We start from the raw sequence: 10,727 nt of genomic DNA on the forward strand, positions 1-10,727 counted from the left end.
CTGGGCCTCCGGTTAATAGGTTAGTCCCAAAAATAATATAAAAGTGAATAATAAAGCCCAATAATGTCCAAAACAGTAGATAATATAGCATGGAGCAATCAAAAATTATAGATACGTTGGAGACGTATCAAGCATCCCCAAGCTTAATTCCTGCTCGTCCTCGAGTAGGTAAATGATAAAAAAGATAATTTTTGATGTGGAGTGCTACTTGGCATAATTTCAATGTAATTCTTCTTAATTGTGGTATGAATATTCAGATCCGAAAGATTCAAGATAAAAGTTCATATCGACATAAAAATAATAATACTTCAAGCATACTAACTAAGCAATTATGTCTTCTCAAAATAACATATCCAAAGAAAGTTCATCCCTACAAAATCATATAGTTTAGTCATGCTCCATTTTCGTCACACAAGAATGCTCTCATCATGCACAACCCCGATGACAAGCCAAGCAATTGTTTCATACTTTAGTAATCTCAAACCTATAAACTTTCACGCAATATATGAGCGCGAGCCATGGACATAGCACTATGGGTGGAATAGAATATGATGATGGGGTTATGTGGAGAAGACAAAAAGGAGAAAGTCTCACATCAACGAGGCTAATCAATAAGCTATGGAGATGCCCATCGATTGATGTTAATGCAAGGAGTAGGGATTGCCATGCAACGGATGCACTAGAGCTATAAATGTATGAAAGCTCAACAAAAGAAACTAAGTGGGTGTGCATCCAACTTGCTTGCTCACGAAGACCTGGGGCACTTGAGGAGGCCCATTGTTGGAATATACAGGCCAAGTTCTATAATGAAAAATTCCCACTAGTATATGAAAGTGATAAAACAAGAGACTCTCTATCATGAAGATTATGGTTCTACTTTGAAGCACAAGTGTGGCAAAGGATAGTAGCATTGTCCCTTCTCTCTTTTTATCTCTTTTTTTGGGGGGGCCTTCTCTTTTTTTATTCCTCACTTGGGACAATGCTCTAGAAAATGATGATCATCACACTTCTATTTATTTACAACTCAATGATTACAACTCGATACTAGAACAAAGTATGACTCTATATGAATGCCTCCGGCGGTGTACCGGGATATGCAATGAACCAAGAGTGACATGTATGAAAGAATTATGAACGGTGGCTTTGCCATAAATACTATGTCAGCTACATGATCATGCTAGCAATATGACAATGATGAATGTGTCATGATAAACGGAATGGTGGAAAGTTGCATGGCAATATATCTCGGAATGGCTATGGAAATGCCATAATAGGTAGGTATGGTGGCTGTTTTGAGGAAGATATAAGGAGGTTTATGTGTGAAAGAGCATATCATATCACGGGGTTTGGATGCACCGCGAAGTTTTCACCAACTCTCAATGTGAGAAAGGGCAATGCACGGTACCGAAGAGGCTAGCAATGATGGAAGGGTGAGAGTGCGTATAATCCATGGACTCAACATTAGTCATAAAGAACTCACATACTTATTGCAAAAATCTACAAGTCATCAAAAACCAAGCATTACGCGCATGCTCCTAGGGGGATAGATTGGTAGGAAAAGACCATCGCTCGTCCCCGACCGCCACTCATAAGGAGGACAATCAAAGAACACCTCATGTTTCAGATTTGTTACATAACGTTTACCATACGTGCATGCTACGGGACTTGCAAGCTTCAACACAAGCATTTCTCAAATTCACAACTACTCAACTAGCACGACTTTGATATTATTACCTCCATATCTCAAAACAATCATCAAGCATCAAACTTCTCTTAGTATTCAACACACTCATAAGAAAGTTTTTACTATTCTTGAATACCTAGCATATTAGGATTATTTAAGAAAATTACCATGATATTTAAGGCTCTCAAAATAATCTAAGTGAAGCATGAGAGATCAATAGTTTCTATAAAACAAATCCACCACCGTGCTCTAAAAGATATAAGTGAAGTACTAGAGCAAAAACTATATAACTCAAAATATATAAGTGAAGCACAAAGAGTATTCTAACAAATTCCAAATCATGTATGGCTCTCTCAAAAGGTGTGTACAGCAAGGATGATTGTGGTAAACTAAAAAGCAAAGACTCAAATCATACAAGACGCTCCAAGCAAAACACATATCATGTGGTGAATAAAAATATAGCTCCAAGTAAAGTTACCGATGGAAGTAGACGAAAGAGGGGATGCCTTCCGGGGCATCCCCAAGCTTTGGCTTTTTGGTGTCCTTAGATTATCTTGGGGGTTCCATGGGGATCCCCAAGCTTAGGCTCTTGCCACCCCTTGTTCCATAATCCATCAAAATCTTCCACCCAAAACTTGAAAACATCACAACACAAAACTCAACAGAAATCTCGTGAGCTCCGTTAGCGAAAGAAAACAAAAGACCACTTCAAGGTACTGTAATGAACTCATTCTTTATTTATATTGGTGTTAAATCTAATGTATTCCAACTTCTCTATGGTTTATAAACTATTTTACTAGCCATAGATTCATCAAAATAAGCAAACAACACACGAAAAACAGAATCTGTCAAAAACAGAACAGTCTGTAGTAATCTGTAACTAACGCAAACTTCTGGAACTCCAAAAAACATCCAAAATAGGAAGACCTAGGCAATTTGTTTATTGATCAGCAGCAAGTGGAATAAGTATTTTATCACGTTCTGGTGATTTTTAACAATTGTTTTCGTGAACAGAAAGTTTCTGGAAATTTCTGCAAGATCAAATAACTATCATCCAAGAAGATCCTATAGGTTTAACTTGGCACAAACACAAATTAAAACATAAAAACACATCTAACCAGAGGCTAGAACAAATATTTATTCCTAAACAGAAGCAAAAAGCAAAAAACTAAAAATAAAATTGTGTTGCCTCCCAACAAGCGCTATCATTTAACGCCTCTAGCTAGGCATAAAAGCAAGGATAGATCTAGGTATTGCCATCTTCGGTAGGCAATCCATAAGTGGCTCTCATGATAGATTCATGTGGCAATTTTATTTTCTTCCTAGGGAAGTGTTCCATGCCTTTCTTTAATGGAAATTGGAATCTAATATTCCCTTCCTTCATATCAATAATTGCACCAATCGTTCTAAGGAAAGGTCTACCGAGAATAATAGGACATGAAGGATTGCAATCTATATCAAGAACGATAAAATCTACAGGCACATAATTCCTATTTGCAACAATAAGAACATCATTAATTCTTCCCATAGGTTTCTTAATAGTGGAATCCGCAAGGTGCAAGTTTAGAGAGCAATCATCAAAATCACGGAAGTCTAGCAAATCGCACAAAGTTTTGGGAATAGTGGAAACACTAGCACCCAAATCACATAAAGCATAGAACTCATGATCCTTGATCTTAATTTTAATAGTTGGTTCCCACTCATCATAAAGTTTTCTAGGGATAGAAACTTCCAACTCAAGCTTTTCTTCATAAGATTGCATCAAGGCATCAACGATATGTTTAGTAAACGCTTTATTTTGACTATAGGCATGAGGAGAATTTAGCACGGATTGCATCAAGGAAATACAATCAATCAAAGAGCAATTTTCATAATTAAATTCCTTGAAATCCAAAATAGTGGGTTTAGCAACATCTAGGGTTTTGATTTCTTCAATCCCACCTTTATCAAATTTAGCATCAAGATCTAAAAACTCCGAATTTTTTGAATGCCTTCTAGGTAAAGGTGGATCATATTCAGTCCCATCATTATCAAGATTCATATTGAAAAACAAAGATTTAATATGGGACACATCAATAACTTTTAGATCTTCATATTTATTTTCATAGAAATTTGAAGAACACGCTTTCATAAAGCAATCTTTCTTAGCACGCATCCTAGCGGTTCTTTCTTTACACTCATGAATGGAAATTCTCATGGCCTTGAGAGACTAATTGATATCATGCTTAGGAGGAATAGATCTAATCTTTAAAGAATCAACATCAAGAGAAATTCTATCAACGTTCCTAGCCAATTCATCAACTTTAAGCAATTTTTCTTCAAGCAAAGCATTGAAATTCTTTTGTGAATTCATAAACTCTTTAACACTAGTCTCAAATTCAGAGGGCATCTTATTAAAATTTCCATAAGAGTTGTTGTAGGAATTTCCATAATTAGTAGAGGAATTACTAGGATAAGGCCTAGGATTAAAGTTTCCTCTATACGCGTTGTTACCAAAATTATTCCTACCAACAAAATTCACATCCATAGATTCATTATTATTCTCAATCAAAGTAGACAAAGGCATATCATTAGGATCAGAAGAAACACTTTTACTAGCAAATAATTTCATAAGTTCATCCATCTTTCCACTCAAAACATTTATTTCTTCTATCGCATGCACTTTTTTATTAGTAGATCTTTCAGTGTGCCATTGAGAATAATTAACCATAATATTATCTAGGAGTTTAGTAGCTTCTCCTAAGGTGATCTCCATAAAACTGCCTCCCGCGGCCGAATCTAAAAGATTTCTAGAAGCAAAATTCAATCCGGCATAAAATTTTTGTATAAGCATCCACAAATTCAAACCATGAGTAGGGCAATTACGTATCATTAATTTCATCCTCTCCCAAGCTTGTGCAACATGTTCATGATCAAGTTGCTTAAAATTCATAATATCGTTTCTAAGAGAGATGATCTTAGCGGGAGGAAAATACTTAGAGATAAAAGCATCTTTGCACTTGTTCCAAGAATCAATACTATTTTTAGGCAAAGACGAAAACCAAGCTTTAGCACGATCTCTAAGCGAAAAAGGAAATAGCTTCAATTTAACAATATCATTATCAACATATTTCTTCTTTTGCATATCACACAAATCAACGAAGCTATTTAGATGAGTAGCGGCATCTTCACTAGGAAGGCCGGCGAATTGATCTTTCATGACAAGATTCAACAAAGCAGCATTGATTTCACAAGATTCAGTATCGGTAAGAGGAGCAATCGGAGTGCTAAGGAAATCATTATTGTTGGTATTGGTGAAGTCACATAATTTGGTATTATCTTGAGCCATCGTGACAAGCAAGCAATCCAACACACGAGCAAACAAGAGGCGGGCAAAAAGAGGCAAACGGAAAAGAGAGGGCGAATAAAACGGCAAGGGTGAAGTGGGGGAGAGGAAAACGAGAGGCAAATGGCAAATAATGTAATGCGGGAGATAAGGGATTGTGATGGGTACTTGGTATGTTGACTTTTGCGTAGACCTCCTCGGCAACGGCGCCAGAAATCCTTCTTGATACCTCTTGAGCACTGCGTTGGTTTTCCCTTGAAGAGGAAAGGGTGATGCAGCAAAGTAGCGTAAGTATTTCCCTCAGTTTTTGAGAACCAAGGTATCAATCCAGTAGGAGGCTACGCGCGAGTCCCTCGCACCTGCACAATACAAATAAATCCTCGCAACCAACGCGATAAGGGGTTGTCAATCCCTTCACCGTCACTTACGAGAGTGAGATCTGATAGATATGATAGGGTAATATTTTTGGTATTTTTGTAATAAAGATGCAAAGTAAAGAAAGCAAAATAAAGACAGCGCCAGAAATAGCTTGTTGTCGGGAGATTAATATGATGGAAAATAGACCCGGGGGCCATAGGTTTCACTAATGGCTTCTCTCAAGAGCATAAGTATTTTACGGTGGGTGAACGAATTACTGTTGAGCAATTGACAGAATTGAGCATAGTTATGAGAATATCTAGGTATGATCATGTATATAGGCATCACGTCTGAGACAAGTAGACCGACTCCTGCCTGCATCTACTACTATTACTCCACTCATCGACCGCTATCCAGCATGCATCTAGAGTATTAAGTTCATGAAAACAGAGTAACGCCTTAAGCAAGATTACATGATGTAGAGGGATAAATTCATGCAATATGATAAAAACCCCATCTTGTTATCCTCGATGGCAACAATACAATACGTGCCTTGCTGCCCCTACTGTCACTGGGAAAGGACACCGCAAGATTGAACCCAAAGCTAAGCACTTCTCCCATTGCAAGAAAGATCAATCTAGTAGGCCAAACCAAACTGCTAATTCGAAGAGACTTTCAAAGATAACCAATCATACATAAAATAATTCAGCGAAGATTCAAATATTGTTCATAGATAATCTTGATCATAAACCCACAATTCATCGGTCTCAACAAACACACCGCAAAAAGAAGATTACATCAAATAGATCTCCACGATAGAGGGGGAGAACATTGTATTGAGATCCAAAAAGAGAGAAGAAGCCATCTAGCTACTAACTATGGACCCGAAGGTCTGAGGTAAACTACTCACACATCATCGGAGAGGGTATGGTGTTGATGTAGAAGCCCTCCATGATGGATGCCCCCTCCGGCGAAGCTCCGGAACAGGCCCCAAGATGGGATCTCGTGGGTACAGAAGGTTGCGGTGGTGGAATTAGGTTTTTGGCTCCGTATCTGATCGTATGGGGGTACGTAGGTATATATAGGAGGAAGGAGTACGTCGGTGGAGCAACAAGGGGCCCACGAGGGTGGCGGGCGTGCCCTGGGGGGGTAGGCACGCCCCTACCTCGTGGCCTCCTGGAAGCTTCTGTTACGTAGGGTCCAAGTCTCCTGGGTCATGTTCGTTCCAGAAATCACGTTCCCGAAGGTTTCATTCCGTTTGGACTCCGTTTGATATTCTTTTTCTGCGAAACTCTGAAATATGCAAAAAAAACAACAATTCTGGGCTGGGCCTCCGGTTAATAGGTTAGTCCCAAAAATAATATAAAAGTGAATAATAAAGCCCAATAATGTCCAAAATAGTAGATAATATAGCATGGAGCAATCAAAAATTATAGATACATTGGAGACGTATCACCGCCGTCTTGTCCTTCGCCATCGTTGCGGGTTGCGCTCGGGCTGGGCGGCGGCGTCGAGGGAGGAGGCGGACGCAGTGGAGAAGCAGAGGAGGAAGGAAGGAAATGGGGCGCATAGTGCAAACGCACCGGCCCAACCGCCTTATATGGGCTTGTTCCCCGCATGACTGACTTGTGGGCCCAGGCAATCCTGTGAAATCCCGCAACAGTCGCGCGCGCGGTACGTGGCGAAAAAGGTGGCGCGAGGATCGAGGTGCCCCTGCCTAATCCACTCCGATTACCGCGGCCCTCTCTGCCCCGCGCGCTTCCCCAAATTTTGAATCCCGAGAGATCCGGGAACGGCAGAGCAGTCAATCATGTCGAAGATTTTACACCATATTAAACACTCGAAGCTTATCAACAAAGTTCACTCGACAACTTCTGAATGGCTTAAGGCGACTGAAAATGAAGTCAAAGTTTTTGTATGGTTCACTAATCCAAGTAAAGTGCTTCCGAAGCATGAAAGTTAGGTCGAAACTGTAACAGTCTATTTTTTGGCCCTTTTCTTTTTCTTTTTGATTTATTGGTTTTTGCTCTGTTTTTCTTTTTGGAGTGGTTCTGTGGCCTTGTCACCTGGGAAATCATCTTCATTTCCTCTCCCAAGTCACTCATCATTCTCTAACCTTGCCAAGATCATGTCACTTCACTGCTTGACCAAACCCTAAAATCTTTTTCTAGGGAATATTCCTTTTTCTATTAAGGGAATAACCCTATCTGCCCTAGGTTGTGAAGCAACCTATATTTCTGTCCATCCAAAAATTCCCAAATAATTCTCATAATTCCTTTGGGCCATATGTTGCTCAAATATGCCCAAACTTTCCTGTCCTAGCCCAAGAATAATTCCCCAATAATTATTCTTCCTTTCTGTCCAAAGTGGCACTTTGTGAAGGAAGTGTCATTTATCTTATCTTGTTTGCTCCGAAACTTGTTGGGCATTCTTTTATGTCCAAATAAGTGCCACATGCCAAAATTCAACTTTATTTGCCTAGACAATCTTCCTCAGTGATTTTTCAAAGTTTCTGTCAAACAGAAGCCACTGTGAAGGAAGTACTAGCTAGGAGAATCCAAATGAGTTGGAATTTTGCATGCCTCTTCTTGTGCTCATATTATCTCACTCCTACAAATTTCAGCCCATCCAATCATCTATGTGAGCATAGGATCAAATATTTGCTTCTGGCAAAATTTTCAGGTTGTGAAGCAAGTGCATTTTATATTGCTTCAAAAATCCTGATAAATTACCAGATCATGCTCCTACCTATATAAATTCTCTCCACCAAATTTGGCACCATTTCACCTAGCCAATATTTCTCCAAAATTCTTGCAAGATTCTGGTCAGTGAAGATAGCTTTGAAGGAAGTACCATTTTGGTGAATCCAATTGGTATGAAATTGTTACAGCTTCTTACTATGACCAAATAACTAAGCCTTGCCAAATTTCAGCCCAAATGGATTCTCTATGTGAGTGCTTCTTCCTGTTTTTTGCTTCTGGACCAGTTTATGTGGTTGTTAAGCAACTATATTAAATACTGGTTCAAATCATCTCAAACTTACCAGGATGAAAGTCCTTCTTACCCTAAACCTCGCAGACAACTCCATTGCTCCCAATCACTTTCCTGTTGATCACCAGTGCTCACCCAAGTTTACTGCAGTAAACTTCAGATGTTGATTACCATTTAACCAGAGCAGTTTTCATCGATCTACCACCGCAGTTGAAACCTCCCCTGGAAGAACTTACCACTAGACAATGTTTGCCAATCTTTGGCACCTTCTCCTCGCCAGCTCACGCAGTCACCACCTCTCTAGCATGCCATGGCCGCATCCATGATGGTTTCTTGCTCAGGCCCCTCCCATTCTCGTCGTCTTCGCGCGCGTGAGCGTGTCCAACAGCTTCACCGCGTCGTCGCCGTCCTCCTGGAGCCATCTCCCCCTCCGTAAGCCCCTCCATCAGAGCTCGTCGCCACGCGGCCACGGGCGCACTGTGGCCGACCGAGCATTAATGGCGCCGCGGCGTCTTCCTCCTCTGCGCCCTCGGCCCCTCTTGCCCTGTGCACCACTCTTGCTCGTCCGCCCCTCCCTCGTCGCGTTCCCGAGCCTCCCCGTGACCGCTGAGCTTGCTAGAGCTTTGGCCGAGCTTGAGCGGCGGCAACCGGCTTGGCCTCCCTCGCCCCTCCTATATATAGCCCTCCTCACGGCCTCCCGAGCTCACAATCAACCTGACCACACTCCTCTGACCCCGCCCCACCTCTTTCCCGAGCACCGGAGCCCTCTGCTCGTCCTCCGTCCGCCATGGCCGCCGCGGTGCTCCGGCTAAATTCGGATGAGCCGAGCCCCCTCACTCCATTCTGCCGCCACCATCCTCTTCCCCACTCCTCGGTGCACCTCTTCCACCCCTCGCCCGCTCGCCGGAGTAGCGGAAGCCTTCGTCTTCAAGTCCAACTGCCGCCGGCGCCGCCTCTGTTCCCCTCTCCTCGCGGTCGTCCCACCCCTCCCCGGTGCCGGCTGACCTTGGGGACGGGTGCGGCCGGTCCTCCCGAGCCCACCGGTGGCGTCACCCTCGCCGGAGACGGCCGGAGCTGGCCGGCCCATCGCCGGTGACGCGACCTCCCCTGCCTCCTCTGTTCCGTGCAGGAGCAGGATGAGGAAGAAGAAGACAGAGGCCAGGTGGGCCCTCTTCTCCTCGCGGGCCCCGCGTGGCAGCCTCAGCTCCGTTGACCCAGGTACCCTGACGTGGATAAGTGTAGGCGTAATCCACTGATTACGTCTTCGCTTTCCGAAAGCGTAGTTCCATGCGTCTTTAGATCGAAATGTGCTTTCTCTGATCTGAAAGCGTATTTTCTTTCTGTTTCAGCAAGGAATACGTTTTCCAGAGGAGAAGGCGTATTCCTGAGATGTGCACGTTCTGTTTTTCCGGCTGAGGGCCTGTTTGTGATGATTTTATTACAGATAGGTCCCTAGTAGAAAAACAACTATAACTTTTCAACCACAACTCCGAATGAGGTGAATCCAACGCCCACGTCTTCGTCTTGTTGAGACCGTTCTATTGGCTTCACTTTCACTATGGTTTGACACTGTGAAAATGACCATTTTGCCCTTACACGTAATCAGCCCCTCCGAGAGAGAATGTTTTCTGGCCAATCTTTCCGTGATCGTTTCACACTGCTTCCCAGAGTATTCTCCATCCCCAGGCAAGCCACAACCACCATTTGCATGATAGCCATGAAGTAGCATTGGTTTTTAACTTGAATCTTTAATAACTGTATGTTTGTTTTGCTACTGCTGTCGTTATTTCGGTTATGTTTATGGACCGGTGGTTACCGTCTTGCTATGTTTTCTTACACTCTGTTATCATGTTCTACTTGCTAGTATTACTTTCATATTGTTCATGCTTGATAGCAGTACATGTTGGGTTGTTCATGTTCTTCGGTGCATGACTGACGTTGGTTACCGAGTACCGTTAATATGTATTGTTCCTTGTTGTCAGTTAGTTAAGTGTTTACTCGGTTATATGATTGATGTGTTCTTGCATGGTACTTATTGTTGATGATAATGGTCATGTTATGCTATGAGTAGTGTTGTACTTGTAATATTAATGCTCATCATTATGCCATGCTCAGTTGGATATGATTCATTGTTGATATGGTGGATAGTTATGTTGTACCCTCATGCTTATGTTGATATCATGCTCATGCATTGTAATTGCATCATGTTATTTTATCATGGCTCAGCATATTTGCATTCAAGTTTGACCAGATTAAATTGAACTTGAACAACTGTTGGCTGAGTCATGGTGCCACCATATCGAGCTGACCAGTGCAACCACGCTTACCTTTATGGGAAGGTCCTAACTGGGTCTATTGTCGTGCCTCTCG

The 10,727-nt window shown here is 42.0% G+C and overlaps 1 long non-coding RNA gene across 1 annotated transcript; it reads left to right on the plus strand.

Annotated features, from left to right (window-relative positions):
- The first annotated feature begins 8,862 nt into the window (after window positions 1-8,862).
- On the plus strand, window positions 8,863-10,488 carry LOC123141633 (uncharacterized). Its single transcript, XR_006470381.1, has 3 exons — window positions 8,863-9,575; window positions 9,707-9,855; window positions 9,964-10,488. It is a non-coding gene; the product is annotated as an uncharacterized lncRNA (long non-coding RNA).
- The last annotated feature ends 239 nt before the right edge of the window (window positions 10,489-10,727 follow it).

This window comes from Triticum aestivum, chromosome 6D (assembly GCF_018294505.1).
Source record: "Triticum aestivum cultivar Chinese Spring chromosome 6D, IWGSC CS RefSeq v2.1, whole genome shotgun sequence".
Lineage (NCBI taxonomy): Eukaryota > Viridiplantae > Streptophyta > Magnoliopsida > Poales > Poaceae > Triticum > Triticum aestivum.